The sequence below is a fragment of the Hippocampus zosterae genome, chromosome 2 (assembly GCF_025434085.1).
Source record: "Hippocampus zosterae strain Florida chromosome 2, ASM2543408v3, whole genome shotgun sequence".
NCBI classification, from domain to species: Eukaryota; Metazoa; Chordata; class Actinopteri; order Syngnathiformes; family Syngnathidae; genus Hippocampus; species Hippocampus zosterae.
Window position 1 is genome coordinate 26,264,203 of NC_067452.1, and position 15,492 is coordinate 26,279,694.

General features: G+C 43.3%; 1 long non-coding RNA gene across 1 annotated transcript; it reads right to left on the reverse strand.

Moving 5' to 3' along the window:
* Nucleotides 1-3,335: 3,335 nt before the first annotated feature.
* On the reverse strand, nucleotides 3,336-14,656 carry LOC127595915 (uncharacterized). The gene is made up of 2 exons (XR_007961352.1): nucleotides 13,516-14,656; nucleotides 3,336-3,630 (listed from the first exon to the last, which is right to left on the reverse strand). It is a non-coding gene; the product is annotated as an uncharacterized LOC127595915 (long non-coding RNA).
* Between the last annotated feature and the right edge of the window lie 836 nt (nucleotides 14,657-15,492).

The following is a 15,492-nucleotide window of genomic DNA, read 5'->3' on the forward strand; positions in this document are numbered from 1 at the left end:
TCTGGGTGAGTCCCATCCTTCAGCAGCTGGTTCATTTGTACTGCTAGGCGCTCATGGAGTGCTGTGAGTTTCTTTAGCCAGTAGGTGTGGACCATGTCCGGGCCTGGTGCTGTCCAGTTCTTCATATCTGAGACTCGTTCCTGTATGTCTGCCACTGTTATGGTAACTGGGTTCTGTTCAGGGAGGTCGCTGTGCTCCTCTCTCAGGGTCACCAGCCATTGTGCACTGCTGTTATGTGCAACCTCCTTCTCCCATATGCCTTTCCAGTACCTTTCAGTTTCCAGTCTTGGTGGGTCAGCTCTGTTGTTAGGACCCTGCCACTGAGCGTACACTTTCGCAGGTTGTGTTGCGAACAGCCTGTTTATTCGTCTGGCCTCATTCTCTTTCGTGTACCGCTTTAGGCGACTGGACAAGGCTTGGAGCCTTTGTTTGGCAGTTTCGAGTGCTTCAGGTATGGTCATCTGGATGTACCTCTCGGGTATCGGCCTTTTCATCACACCTCTCTGGGCCTCCGTCAATTGACTCACATCTTTCCGGGCCGCCTTGATCTTCGCCTCCAACCGTCTTTTCCATGGTGGGTAACGTATCTCATGGTTGCTCTTATAGCCCAGAGTCTCCAGGATCACTGATGCTGAAGCGTATATCAGCTCATTGGTTTCTGTGATCGTTACGGTAGGGATCGCCCTCAGTGCTGCATTCACACTTTCTATGAGACTTTCAGATGGTACTTCACATAGTCGTTGTAATCGGTTTCTAGGTTGCCCAGCTTTCATTCTCGCCATGATCTTCGCTTTCAGGTCAGTTGCTGCCTCGCTCAGCATTTCATTCATTGGGGCTGGCCACCCAATCTCATCATCTGCATTCATTGGGGCTTGCCTCTCAATCTCTTGTATGACCTCCTCCTCTGATCTGACAGCCTGGGGCCCTTCACCATGGAACCTGCGTTGTACCTCATCAATCTCAAGTTGTGACAGCAGTTGCCGTTTGTGGATGTTGGAACATATATATATATATATATATATATATATATATATATATATATATATATATATATATATATATATATATATATATATATATATATATATATATATATATATATATATATATATATATATATATATATATATATATATATATATATATATATATATATATATATATATATAGATAGATAGATAGATATATATATATATATATATATATATATATATATATATATATAGATAGATAGATAGATAGATAGATAGATAGATAGATATGATATTAGCATATTATTGAAATAAATTTTATTAAGCATTGACTAAAGTAGTACCATCTTAACTGAGCACGTGCCTGAAGGTCTCTAAACACCAATCCGACATTGACCATTGGGAAGTCTAGGTGTAAGATGGACTGTCGTAACGTCTGAGAGCCAATGGCAATTCACAATGTTGAATTTGTGTCAAGCTATAGTGGCAATTGATCACTCTGATTGGCTGTTAGTGTAACTTCTACTTTAAGACACAACTCAAGAGGCATGAACAAGTCCATGTCAGTTCCAAAGTAATTGTTCTGTACAGGACAATTTCAGTTGGTCACCAATCGCAATGGTGGAATGCAAGACGCAGACATGCTGATGAGGTGGCAGATAAATGCTGTCGTTGTTAGAAGAACACAAAACAAGCCTCTTCTAAAATAACCCATTGTTTTCCTTATTAAACAATCCTTCATGTAAAAAGAATGTGCACAATATACTAGCTTCCCGACATTGTTGTTCTTTATTTGGTCCTCTTGTCGATCTTTGTTGAATTCACTGCTGGGTGGCTGACAGAGCTACACATGCAATCTGGGTTTACTGTTGCAAACCGTGGAAACCTGACCTGAAACATGTACTGTACTCGATGCTGTTTTGCCTGAAAACAAACTAGCATTACTTCCTGCATGTTACATGTAGACCCTGAATGAGGCAAATTAGCTCCAACATAGGCACTAAAATCATCCATTTCGGGAAGTCAATTATTTACAAATACTGCCCCCCATGTGCTATTAACGAGCAATCACCTTTGATTTGGTAGCTCTTCTCCACCATTTTTAATGGAACTCCTCTGGTTAGATTTCAGCTTCCTTCATTTATTGAATATTGGGTAAAGACTGGACCCCGCCTTTCTGCTCTTAACAGACAACTTCCTTTGGCTTTGACTGCATAACTGTAAAATGATGATTTTACACACTTGTTAAATGACCAGAACAAGCTGTATGTGTGTCACCACAAGCATTAAATCCCCCCGCCCCCCCAAAAAAGTCACACGTTTAAATCACAAACTCCCCGTATAACATTATGATGTCTTTCCCACGATGCATCACCATGTTTCCCTTGAAATCGGTGAGACAAAAAGAGTATTACCTATCCTGTAATGTTCTTGATCAGTGATGATTGGCACTCGCTGATAATTTAATCTTCTCGCTCCTTCAACAATCTTGAGATTTCTCTCGCTTTCTTCAGACTCTATTGCGAGGTGATTGGAACTTGAAGAGCACTTGTCATTAAAGACACATTTGTCATTTACTAATTAGAGTGCTCCTCCAAAGGAAACGAGTTACGACTAACTTTACTGCATCTTTAACATTGACAGATTCTTTTCAAGTGTCCCTTCAAGAAGCATCTTACAAAGGTAGCGCTCACCTGGCAATGTGAGCAGAAGCTTCGCCAGATCAGCACATGTGGGCCTTCCACTCTCATGTACAATCACAGACAATGACAGCACAGGTTAGCAGCCAAGTGCTGGTTTTGTTTTACTGTGCCGTGTTGCTTTCGCTGAGTCCCCCCCCCCCCCTCCCCGACTCCTCAGTGATGGGCCTCTTATTTGTGCGCTAAGGTGCATTTTCACTGTTTGGAGGTAAAAGCATGGGTGTTCACTATTTTCTGGATGAATAATTTAACACAGCATGTTTGAACAGGTACAAGAATACTCCTTGTACAGAGTGGATTTGCAACCCCTCCAGCGTACCCATCCTTGATTCTGCAGAGAGCTCTCTAAACATATCAGCACGACCCAATGAAATATTAACATTTGAAGGTTAGCTTGAGACCGAGGACTGTCGTTTCTCCAGAGCTGAGGCAAACAGGTATTTTCACGACGTGCAGGTTGGGTTATCTGACACTGTTAAATATTGCATTCAGGTGAGCACTAGCCCAGTGGCCCTCTGCCTGACAGCAATGACTGTGTAAAGCGCTTTCTGTTGTAATTGCGATTCCATGAAATGCTTTCAAGTGTATACAGCTTTGGAAAAAAAAATAGAGACCACTGTCAAATCTTTTTTGTTGTTGCTTTTTTTCGTAAATAATTGGGTGAAAACATTTTTGGTTTGTCCGATCAATTGCTGGTGACACAAATGTATACATATATCTGTATATTTATTTGATTTGATTCCGATTAGTATCTGAGGGTCCACATCCATAGGAAGGGATAGATGAGGGTGACATCTCTGAAGCTCCTTTACCGGCCTACAGCTGCTTGTGCACTTTTCTTTGCGATTGTGTGCTAGTGGGCTGGCCTCAATACTGGTGACCCAAAACAGGATCATGGAGGTGGTGAGGAAGACCCTGTCTGTGGTTTGGTCGAGAATTGTACAACCTGGAGACCATGGCTGAAAGGAGGAAGAAGAACAATATCCGGGCCACATCGATCGGATCCTCTCACACTCTCTACGACAAGCTGTGGCACCAGGGTGGCTCATTTAGTCAGCGAATCATTCTCCTCAGGAGCAGAACCTTTGAGCCCATCAATAGTAGCGCTGGCCGCAATGAGCCACTACACCCCCCTGTTACAACAAACTCAATCAATAGACACTTCCAAAGACTCAATGGCCGTTGTTACCTGCTACTCTGTTTATCACTCTTGTATCTATGTACCACGTGCGTGCGTGTGTGTGTTTGTGTGTGTGTGTGTGTGTGTGTGTGTGTGTGTGTGTGTGTGTGTGTGTGTGTGTGTGTGTGTGTGTGTGTGTGTGTAGGCTTTGTTAGGTGGAGGGGTTGGTATGGTGTGGGGTTGGTATGGGGTGGGGTTGAGAAGTGGTGACAGTCATTCGGACGTGATTGACAGCAAGATCAAGTGGACACTAAACAGACTTGCAGCAAAGTAACTGTTATTCCCTTCCTGTTGTCCAACTAATACCACAGCTAGAATACTGTGGATGCATTTAGGATATCATCAAATCTTTGCTGATGAGAATGTTGCACATCTAACAGAGCAGAGGCGTTTTGATGACGCTCCCGTCAGCTTGGCGATTCCCTCCACCAGCGATTCATTTCATCACTCCAAAAGGTGCATTCATAAGTTCTACCTCGTTCTCATCTCCACACCGGATGACGTAATGGCAGGCAATATCAGCATGGTGCTGCTTACATCACGTCCAGATCATCTGACAGAACCTCTCAGCTCGTCACCCACATTATCATCATCATCACCTCACCTATAATTGACCTTCCCCGTCTGATAAATAAAACAGTGTTGGTCCACGGTGGACCTGATTCACTCACTCAGCATGCAATTACATTTCATGTATTCCAAAGGGTTGTACAACTTTAGTGAGTCTCACAGCAGCAGAAATTCACTCAGTGAAAGGGGAGTTCTTTAAAAGATTGATTAGCAGGCCTGTAGTGACAGACTAAGTGATAATTGATCCATCACTTGCACTTATCTTGAAAATTCCCATGGCCCACCTCATATGACCAGATTCCTTGTACATTGGAGATCCATGTTTTACGGTCCTGGCAGTCAGTCTGTTCGATGCGTTTGTGTGTGTTCCAGCCTTTCCAAGCATTTCAAACAGTTTGTGTGTGACATGGTGTATTTTCTTGTCTTTCTTCTCAATGGAAGGCTTTCTTTTGCATCACAAACCATTATTGCGACCCTCACTGCAGTGCAAAGAAATGGCCCTGCTTATCAAGTGACGAGACGTCAGTTCGGGGGCCCACGTTAGTGCCGTCTGGAATTAAAGACATCCTTCACAGGGTATCTGCTCCACCAATCACATTAGCGAAGATATTAAACTGTGCTGGTGTATTTCGGAAGGAGACATTGGCCAGCCTCGTGCCTCCGAGGTGCCCGGTTATGTTGTGATCTTGTTTTCAAGTCACCTGTGTTGTAGGGCCACTGTGGTAGGAGGGAGACATGGAGCATCTGTGTCGCTATCTGCTCTGAGGTGGTGCGTTTAACCAATCATGACACGGTTCCTTAGCAACAGGCGCCACTGGTCCAAAGATTTCCCGACAGCACCTCTTTGCAGGTGGGTGAGTGTGAGAAGAGATAAACATTCACAAGCGGCTCGGCTGCGCTATTTGCCAACATGACAATTGATGATGTCGACACGTTTGGCAAACAGCTCAAACATTGTAAGTCGATTAAATGAAGGTGTCGTGAGGAGGAGGGAGCGTGCATGTCACAATGCCTTTATTTCCTCTACGGCAAGCAACACAGCACAATCTGGCTCCTGGTTTGGTTGGGGGAGAATTTGGATTTTAATCCACAAGCAGTGCAATCTGCATTTATGCATAATTGATGCACAAAGAGCACAGGATCTTTCATGGATGTGTCAAACCAAAATACCACTACACTGTGGACACTTTTGCACACTTGATAATTTAATATGTACACTGATAAATCACCATGCGTTTCCTATAATTGCTTCATCTGTAGTCTTTGGCCAGAGCATCAGAAGAAGGTAAAAACATTGAAAAAAATCGTGTAGCTTGTAGAAGCACTGTCAAAAGTGCTTTGTTCAGTGTCAGCCTCATTTTCTTAAACTAGAAACATTTTCACACTTTCACCTGAGCTGCCTTTCAAAAACAAATTCCAATGGTTAACTTGCAGTCTGCTGTCGTTGACAGATGAGTTTCACCTGGCCTGTGAACATTAACCACATATTTTTGGGTCAGTCAGCTGGAAAAGTCGATGTCTGACTATTCTGTTTTATTAAACATTAAGCAAAAAGTTGAGAAATGTGTATTTGGTCCTTTACTGTATAAATCGACTCTAATATTGTTTGTCTAGAAATTATGCATCACTGGAAGCAGGCTGGAGCCTGCTCTGTCACAATTGGGGAAATCCATATTTCCTAACAAATCTGGAGTCATGGCCAGTCCACACCTGTGGTTATTTTATTTATTTATTTATATTTACCAAATATTGATCAATCTACTGTGTTGAAAATAATGCTTAAAAATATGACATTTTTGGGGCTCTCCTGAAAAGTGATCATTTTGAATGTGCGATAATTTCGCCTGACAATGGCGATATGTTTTTGAAAACTTTGCTTATCTCCCTTTTAAAATATGCCTATCTGTGAAGAAGGTGAAATTGGAGCTTGCGGCATTACAGTCAAACTGTCCCGAATCCACAGCCGTGAGGAGCTAATTGCAAGGCAGCACAGAGGCGAGGCAGGGTGCTCCCCAAAATATTTAATTCCAAAAACGCAAACTACTACTAACTATCCAGTCCGTGATGTGAAATCTGAGCAGTCACAGATTACGTAACATAAATAATCTTTCTTTATTAAATGGATTGTGAGAAACTCTTACAAAAGAGGACTCATGGACAAAACACACAACACACTTGTTTTATGCTTAGAATGTCCCCCAGTAGAGCACAAGCATTTGCCGAGGGTCTGTTTGTAAAATTAGTGATTTTATTTGGGGAATTTATCTTGTCTGAATAGGTTCATTCAAATTAAAAATTGTCTACAACAAACAAACAAAGAATTACACAAGAACAACAACAACAAAAAATACACTGGTGCGTAAGCTGAAAAAAACCCCCCAAAAAACGAGCTCATACAGTCTGTGCCAAGTCTTGGGCCTTCACCAGATTAGATTTCTTGAGCCATGGTGTCGCGACCATATCTGTAACATTATTTTGGTAACCTTTTGAAAAGGCACACACTGATACTAGAAAATGTTAAAAGGCTAACTAATGTGATACATGTAGTACCTTCAGGTTTCAGCCTTGCAGCAAAACCTTAAAACATTTGCTGTATATAACCACCTTCTGCATATGCCTGTATTTTTCAATATTATGTCATATCCATCCATCCATTTTCCAATCCGCTTTGTCCTCACAAGGGTCACGGGCATGCTGGAGCCTATCCAGGCTGTCTTCGGGCAATAGGCAGGGTACACCCTGAACTGGTTGTCAATGGCAGGGCACACAAAGACAACCAACCATCCATGCCCACTCTCACCAAGGAACAATATAGAGTGTTCAATCAGCCTGCCATGCATGTTTTTGGAATGTGGTAGGAAACCCGAGTACCCGGAGAAATCCCACGCCGGCACGGGGAGAACATGCAAACTCCACACAGGAAGGCCGGAGCTGGAATTGGACCTGGTACCTCTGCACTGTGAATTCGACGTGCTAACCACTCGACTATTATGTAATAACCAATGGAAAATGGGGAAAGATGTTGCAAATTACAGGAAAACAAAAGCTTCTGTGAAAACCGTTTTATCTTCAGTCACACAACAATGTAATCAGTTTCTTCTGGGTTTCTTGTCTAGCCCTCCACAAGGGGCTCAGGGAATCAGTTAAGTTCTGTGGAATCCCGAAAACAGACAGACTCGCAAACAAAAACTAGGCAGCCGTAATCATGGCCATAGTTCAGATAGTCACAAATCCAAATGCACGGCTCATCATTTTTCAAGCAGATTCATGGTGCACAAAGCATGACCGCAGATCAGATAAAGAGATACGCTTGAAATTCTCATCACAAGACAAGTTTGTGACAGACAACATGTTTGCAAGATGTGTCCTGGTTGCCCTTAGGTTTGTAGCTAATGCCTTGCTTTGGATGCACAGCTGCTTTAGGTGCGGACCAAAGAGCAGCTGACACTCCCGCAACACTTTTGATGATGAGCTTTCATTAGAAACATCTGCCATCACAAAATGTGAGACCATGCTTTGTAGAGGTTTGTTTGAACAGGGGTACATTTCTGCCCAAAGCTCTTGAAAAACTGTATTTGATGTTTTGTGAGATCAGGTTGGCACACCCCTATCACTGCACGCTGCGTGGTGATGATTCCAAGATTGACTCTCAGGCCTTCTGGGTTACTTTTTGTCCATTTCCTGAATAAAGCAAGGCAGTCCATGAAAAGTTTTCTGACAATCGATGTTGGCTGTCTCATCACACGCTGTCATAAAGGAAGTGGCGTGGCCTCCTGATGGTGACCCAAGGTCACCTCATCACTTGTGCCGCAGCCCACCCTCTTGCTGTCATGGCTTTGTCATCTCGAACATGTCGGCGAGACTGACAGTGTCAAGCGTTAAAGCATTAAAAAAAAAAGTCTAGCCTCTTGCGGCACTCACTTAATGACATGCTAAAGCACCATCCGACGCGTCTCTTTGTCCAGACTTGAAATCAACAGCTGGACTTCCTGTAAGTGCCTCTCTCCTCACATCCTGCCGCCGCCAAGTAGCACAAACAACTAATCTAATTGCGGCTAGTCCATAAAGCATGGCGGTGGCTATTATAACAACACTAACTGGGTTAACAAAGTGGCTTTGCAAGAAGAAAAAACACGCAGATCATCACCTTCCTCCTAGGTCGCTCCTTGTTGGTGCCCCTCCCTCTTTATTGGAAGTTTCTGCCCGGTTTCACCTAAGATACCGAGGAAACCGAAGCTGTCCCAAAGTGTGCTTATTAAAAAGGACTGCATGGGAAGGGGTGGGGGGAGGGCGTTAAAAGCTTAAACCCTCTTTGTTTTTTCTGAGAAGGCGACTGTCTGTGTGCATCTTTCATGGCTGACACTTAAACCCTCGAGCACTGAGTTGTTATTTTCTTCTTTTTCACAGGAAATGTCCCTTTTTCAATCTGACCTAAGTCACCTCATGCATCCATGCAGCAGGAATTGTCAGCAGTTTGTCTTGAAGGAAGCACATTATGGTTGCATAAATACATGTAATTCATTCACATGAGAAAAATACAATGCACAGTCAACATAAGATACATACACTGGTGTATTTAAGGCACAGACATACAATCGGAGCTCGTGTCCAAGCCATGCAGTCGGAGGGAACCCATGGTACTGACACCTTCTGTTATTTTTTTAGCTATAAATACGGTTATCGATGCACATTTCACGTTTGCCCTGAATGGAGTAATGAGAGCCGCTCGAAGATAAAACGTCGCCATTTGAAAAGAAGAGAACATTTAACATCACATTCTTGAAACGTGCACTCAGCGCTTCTCACAGACTTAGTGGCACAACTCAATGCCATACACAGTGGGATTTTTGCTGTAAATAACGTGATAATCCTGCAGAGAAATCAAATTTTTCAAATTGGGTGCGCTTCGTCAGTGGCAATGCAAAATGGCCGCCGGTGGCATCTCGTTACAGAAAGTAAGCGCCAAGGTTAGCCCATATCCTGTATGAATCCATGATTTAAAGTCGTTTTCAACAATAATGTATCAAAACTGTGATTAAGCTAAGAATACAGCACCGACTTCCAAAAATAAAGGGGTTTTAATAAGAATGAACACAAGTTGACGGCAATGGCATTTTGTTTCTGAGTAGTAAACTGCTCCACTGCCATAATGGCTTTTGCAGTGAAAATTCTTGTCCACTTCCACATAATGATATACAATACATGCTAAAATGAATAATTTACCATTTTGATGGGCAGGATGGTGATCATCAATCATGATTGTGACCATAGTCTGTAAAACTCTACTGTGTCATAAAGATAGTTGTGTCTAATATTTTGACTGCCTCCATTAATTTACTCAGACAAATACAGTATGTTCACAAGTTTTGAGACTTAGAAAGCCAAGTCAAGTCAATTCAAGTCAACAGTATTTATAGAGCACTTTCAAACAGCCATCTCACAATAAAAAGTAAGACGAATCGGTAATAAAGGCGGTAGAAAGCACCAAACAGTAAAATCAAGAACAAATCTAAGTCATGCTGAGTCGAATGCCAAAGAATACAAGTGAGTTTTGAGGAGGGCTTTGAAGATGGGCAGCGAGGAGGCTTGCCGAATGTTCAGTGGGAGGTCATTCCAGAGAGAGGGACCAGCAACAGAAAAGGCTCATGTCCTCGCATAATGGACATGACATTGATTGCCACACCCTGTGAAACCACGCCGCAGTGTGTCTCCTGTGTACAGAGACGATGATGAAAGTGCATTTCATGGCCCAACATTCGATCATCTTGATGATTTTTTGTTTTTGTTTTTGTTTTTCATGTGAGTGATGCTGTTGTTCACCAGTTGGAACAGGCTTGCCTTCAGGGTCAACATTTTGGGCTATTCTTGCTAATAAGTAAATCAACTGTCATAACATACTTTGAACGTATTTTCGTTCATCAAATGTGCCGTGCGCTTGTTTTTCCGATGGCTATGGTTGATAAATTAAAACGAATGAGCTCGATGTTACGCTTTGAGGTTCGGGCTTTGTCCTGATAAAAAAAAGATAAACACCGAGGCGGTTGAAATGATGTCAGCAACCTGCCTGTGTCTGTCTGAACAAGGTGAGCAAACTCCAGTTCAGATGTGAAAGCTGTTCATGCCGTAATCATCATCATTACGTGATTCGAAGCATTCTCATGCCGACTGCATTTGCAGCATAAAAGTGTCTTTATGCATGCTGTGACAGGCGTGGCCTTTCAATTGCGGCTTCGTGTTAAAGAGCTCCGTTTGAATGGAACGTAACGTTATGGGATGTTTGCTCCCCTCTCCTCTCAATGAGTCCACTGTTGACACCTCGTGCACATGCTGCGTAGGGCTTTAAATCAATTTTCTATGGCACCGTATCGCTATGCAGTAGCGTGGTGGCCCGATTGGGAGCATCAAGTTGCATCAAGTTGGACTTCCCCGTCTGTCTTCTCTCTTTCTTCCTGACTGCAGGGACAGCTTGTTTGCCGTTCAGGCGTGCAGATGTTTCTTCATGTGTTGCTGTGTATTTTGCTCAAGCTTTAGACTCTCATTAAATCAAGCGAGGAACAGCAAGCCTCTATAAACATCAAATCTATAAATTGCATGGATGGTCTTGCGCGAGGCCTCAGACAGCGCTTGGCTTTGATGAAAACTTCTGGGACAAATACAGAAAAATAACTAGAGATTGTGAGGCAAGAAGAGAAAGTCTGAGATAATTTATAAGTTTTTTCTTTCTTTTTTTCTCTCTCACTGGTGAGCAAGACGAGGATGGGAAGGAGCCGAGATGAGAGGAGCTTTTGATATTTATTAGGCCTGGACCTCAGCAAAGACCTCTCCCAGGACTGCCCATGTGACAATTAAACCAGGTTGTGGTTTGACTCTTTCCATAAGCAAGTGGCCAAAGTGTCTTCAGTCAAAGCATCCATGCCAGCTAACAAGCGCGTTCCCTCTCCGCAGAACTGACAAGAAAGACGAGGCTGCAGTCTTGAGGCATGAACAAAAGCAGCCCAAAAAGATAAAAATAAATAAATAAAAAATACCAAAAACAACGATGAGGGGGTTGGTGCTGAGGCAGGAGAGAGTTTGCAGAAGAAAATTGTCAGGAACTCGACGTGACTTGATCAAAGTACATTTGTGTGTGTGTGTGTTGTTTGTCTTCAAATGTCAATCAGGAGTTGAAAATAGGCACTCAAAACTATGGCCACATCAACCTTAATGACCTGCCTTGATTCCAGCCATGATTTTCACAGCTCTTGCTACACCTTCATATTTGGTCCACAGTCATAGCCTCCTTGCCCTCATTTCACTTTGTGCGTGTCTATATGTGTGTGCGCGCGCGTGCGTGTGTGTGTGCGTCTGCGCTCTTGTCTTAGAGGAGCTCTGTGTCGCACAATGGCCATCTAAACTCATTAAGAACATTCAGTAAAGAGCCATTAACAAACGGCTTCTCTTTGGCCAGAGATATCAGCTCTAATTAGGTGACCGTTCTTGACAGGCTCGCAAAAACAAAAGGCGCACTCTCATTTGAAAAGGTTCAGGTCCCGCAAAGGGCCTCACGTTTTCTTTCCCTCCTCCTCCTGCCTCTTCCTCAATGTAGCCCACTAATGACTATGGGTTGAACAAACCCCCAAAAAAGGAGGGGTAAATCCATCTCTATCCTTCATATACTGTATACTCTATCTTCCCTGGAAAGGCGACGGGGAAAAGGTTCGCCATCCTCCAAACAAAGCCTTCCCACTTTGGAACCTTTTGCGCCCTCGCCAGGTGATTAGCTGACCTCATTTAGAAAGACAAAGCAGCCGCAGACTTCTTGGAAACACTTGGCATGGCCTACTAATTGCAGAGCAATGCCAAGACGGTGAGACCCTCACATTATCTACCCATGAGCCACCCTGCGCTTTCGGAGTCTAAATGAAAATATCTTTCACTCGGAGGATGGGTGACCTTTGCCTTTTTAACCCTGATTTACTTTCAGTTTTTCCTGACCAAGAGTATCCATATAATAATTAAGATAATACAGTACATGTCTTTCAATGAAAATGTGAAGCGTATTCTTCAGGATTTACAACTCTTTTTTGAAAATAAAATCATATAAAATCAATGTGATGTCCCATTTATGGATGATTAGTCGTATGCTGTTTTACTCTTTTGTTGTTTGGTGATTAGATGACGGTACCCCATGAGCCTTCAATGACCAACAGGTGCATTTTTCTGCAGGAAGCTGTAAAAACAGTGTGCATACACACATATATGGAATTTACAATTTCACACTTTCAAGATTCCCACCATTGCTATCCTTTTTACTTGATTTCATATACACTGATCAATGTCATGTCCATTTTTGTTGAATATGCAAACCAAACAAAAACAATGACATTTCAAAATGTTATCATTGAAGTGTGAAGGTGAAAGAATTACATTTTGGCAATTCTAACTCCTGTCAAATCACAAAATGGAGTTCAAGCTTATTTAACAATATAATGCAATTTTGTGAACAACACAACTGAAAGTTATTCGGGGTTTTTTTCATTATTTTATTCTGGTGGCATTTCAAGTGTGGCAAACATTTACATGTGTGCATGATGCATTAGGATAAATGATTGTAGCTGTGTGTGTACGTGCCTGTGTACATCTATGTTTGTGTATGAGACGTCCCAACATGTGTGCTGTCCAGCCGTGTAGGTTGCGCAGTCATTAGATTTCTGCCCTGTCAGGAGGATAAAGCAATACACATGAATTGCACTTCTTATTCGTAGCCTTAACATTATCAACAGGAGTTGCATGAATAGAGAACTGTGAACTCATTGGAAAGGTTTGGACTTTTACAGCCGTTCAGGATGCAATTGTTGATATGTTCTCAAACACTCACACAAAAACACAAAAACACAAAAACACACGCACACAGCTCACTCAAAGTGTTAGGTGGTTGACAAATCAATGGGTGAGTAAAATCCCACCGTGACGACCGCTGCAATACATTTGCCGCGAAGGTAAGTAGCTGAGGCAGCAGCGCATAAACCAGCACCTGTTGGCCATTAACCGTCCTGCCAAGGTAGCAAGGCGGGAGCCAGGCAGCGTTGGGAAATCGGAGCTCAGTTCTACGTACGTGGTTTGGAGAAGAAGGGGGGCCCAGGGGTTGCGTGGATTTTTCTTAAATGCTGAGCAACCGGATGACTTCGCAGCGCAGGCGTCGGTTGTCATCAACACGTGCAATTCTCTGCCAACGGGGTTCTGGACAGTTAAATGTCCGTGTAAGTGCGTGTCTGTCACGAGACTTTATGTACATGCAACTTTGGCTCGTTGAATGACTCAGCGGAGCGAGGGAACTGGATTATGGAAAAGGAAGAGCCCTGCACACGCACGTGCGCACGCGCACACACACACACACACACACACGCACACACACACACACACACACGCACACGCACGCACACACACACGCACACACACACACACACACGCACACGCACGCACACACACACACGCACACACACACACACACACACACACACACACACACACAGGTTGTCTGATGTCCGATACTTAATCCAGTGAGGTGAGCTCGAGTGGAACACAGCCACTGTGATGGTCAAGTAAGGTCAAAGCTCAACCAGGAAGATCGACACCTTGCAAGAGGGAGTGGAAATGAATCTGTGTGCTCTTAGAAAACCGTAAAGTAATTGCGGTATGATATGATGTACACGTAAAGTAATGGCGTATGATCGGTGCATAAATCAGGGCATGCTTAATAAAACTTTCCATCCATATAATGCATTCTATTTTTTTTTTCCTTGGTGGGAAAACTTCCTCTTCCTCCAGCTTCCAAAAGAATTCGAGCGGGATCACATGCACATCCAAACAGGTGCTGAAATGCAGTGCGGGTCTGCGGTCCCAGGCGGATTACGTGGGAACATTCGGGAGTGAGCCGCTGCTCCGACATCAGACCGCCGGGGCAGGGCGAGGTGGTAGAGCAGGTGTTTGACAAGTGCAGATGTCAGCTCCATCTGGGGAATAAAAAAGGAAAAATCTCCCTTCGCTGGCTTCCAACATCTCTTCCGTCACAGTGCAGCGCATTACTGTGGGACGCATACTTCAGGGATATTTGTCACTGCCTTGACATAATGGCTCTGGGATCCTGTCTAGCGTATATCCATATGTCGGTGCTGTTAACCCCGTAAGAAGCAGGAAAAGCGCGTGAGAGCGGTGTTGGAGCTCCTAATTAGCTGGAAGTGGATCTCTTTGAACTATCGGTGTTGCGCAAAAGCAAAACGTGAAACATTTTCGGCCTCATTATAAGTTATCTAAAAGGCAAGCGCTCGTGATAATGAGGGCCATCCAGTAGGATGTGATGTGGTGGGAAGAGTGCGCCTAATTGTGTCAAATGGCTGCGAGTATTTCACGGCGAGTTATGAGGGAAAGGGAGGGGCATAAGTCAGATACATACAAAATAGGCACAATGTGCTGCCGTGGTGTCAGGAGATAAATGAGCGTCTATAACACAAAAGAATCCGGCATACCTCCAACACCAAAGCGTCTAATTTAGTGAGTTTTCCGACATCACAATCAAACGAGAGTCAGCATCACAGAGACCAATGTATGTGTCAAATGCAGTATGACCCTTAGCGGTGTTGTTTCTGTTGCCTTTCAATCATTAGTGTTACGCTGACATTCAACACTAAGTATGTACTGTTTGTTAATGTGGGAATTTTCCTCAATTCGCACACTTTAGATAAGATGACGCTAATCATTCACATTCAAGGTCTTTGGTGGTAAATATTAGTAGGGTCACTTGAGCTATTAGGTGATTTTAACAGATTTGGAAAACAGGACAAAGGGGCCTAAATTTCATTTGTCACCTTTTGTAAAAATTGAAACTGTATTAGAGGCTACCGGGGTTGCTCTGACTGTTTGCATTGGGCCTCCAAATCACGAGCACTTGATGTCACTTGGTGACCAAAGCTATTCGGAGTTGCCAGAAATAGTGAGAACCGCACGATACATTGAGCATCGACACTTTATATGTGCATCACGATAATAAGCTTAAATTGTGCAGAGACATTGTCACGCAAGTCTGAAAGGCCCC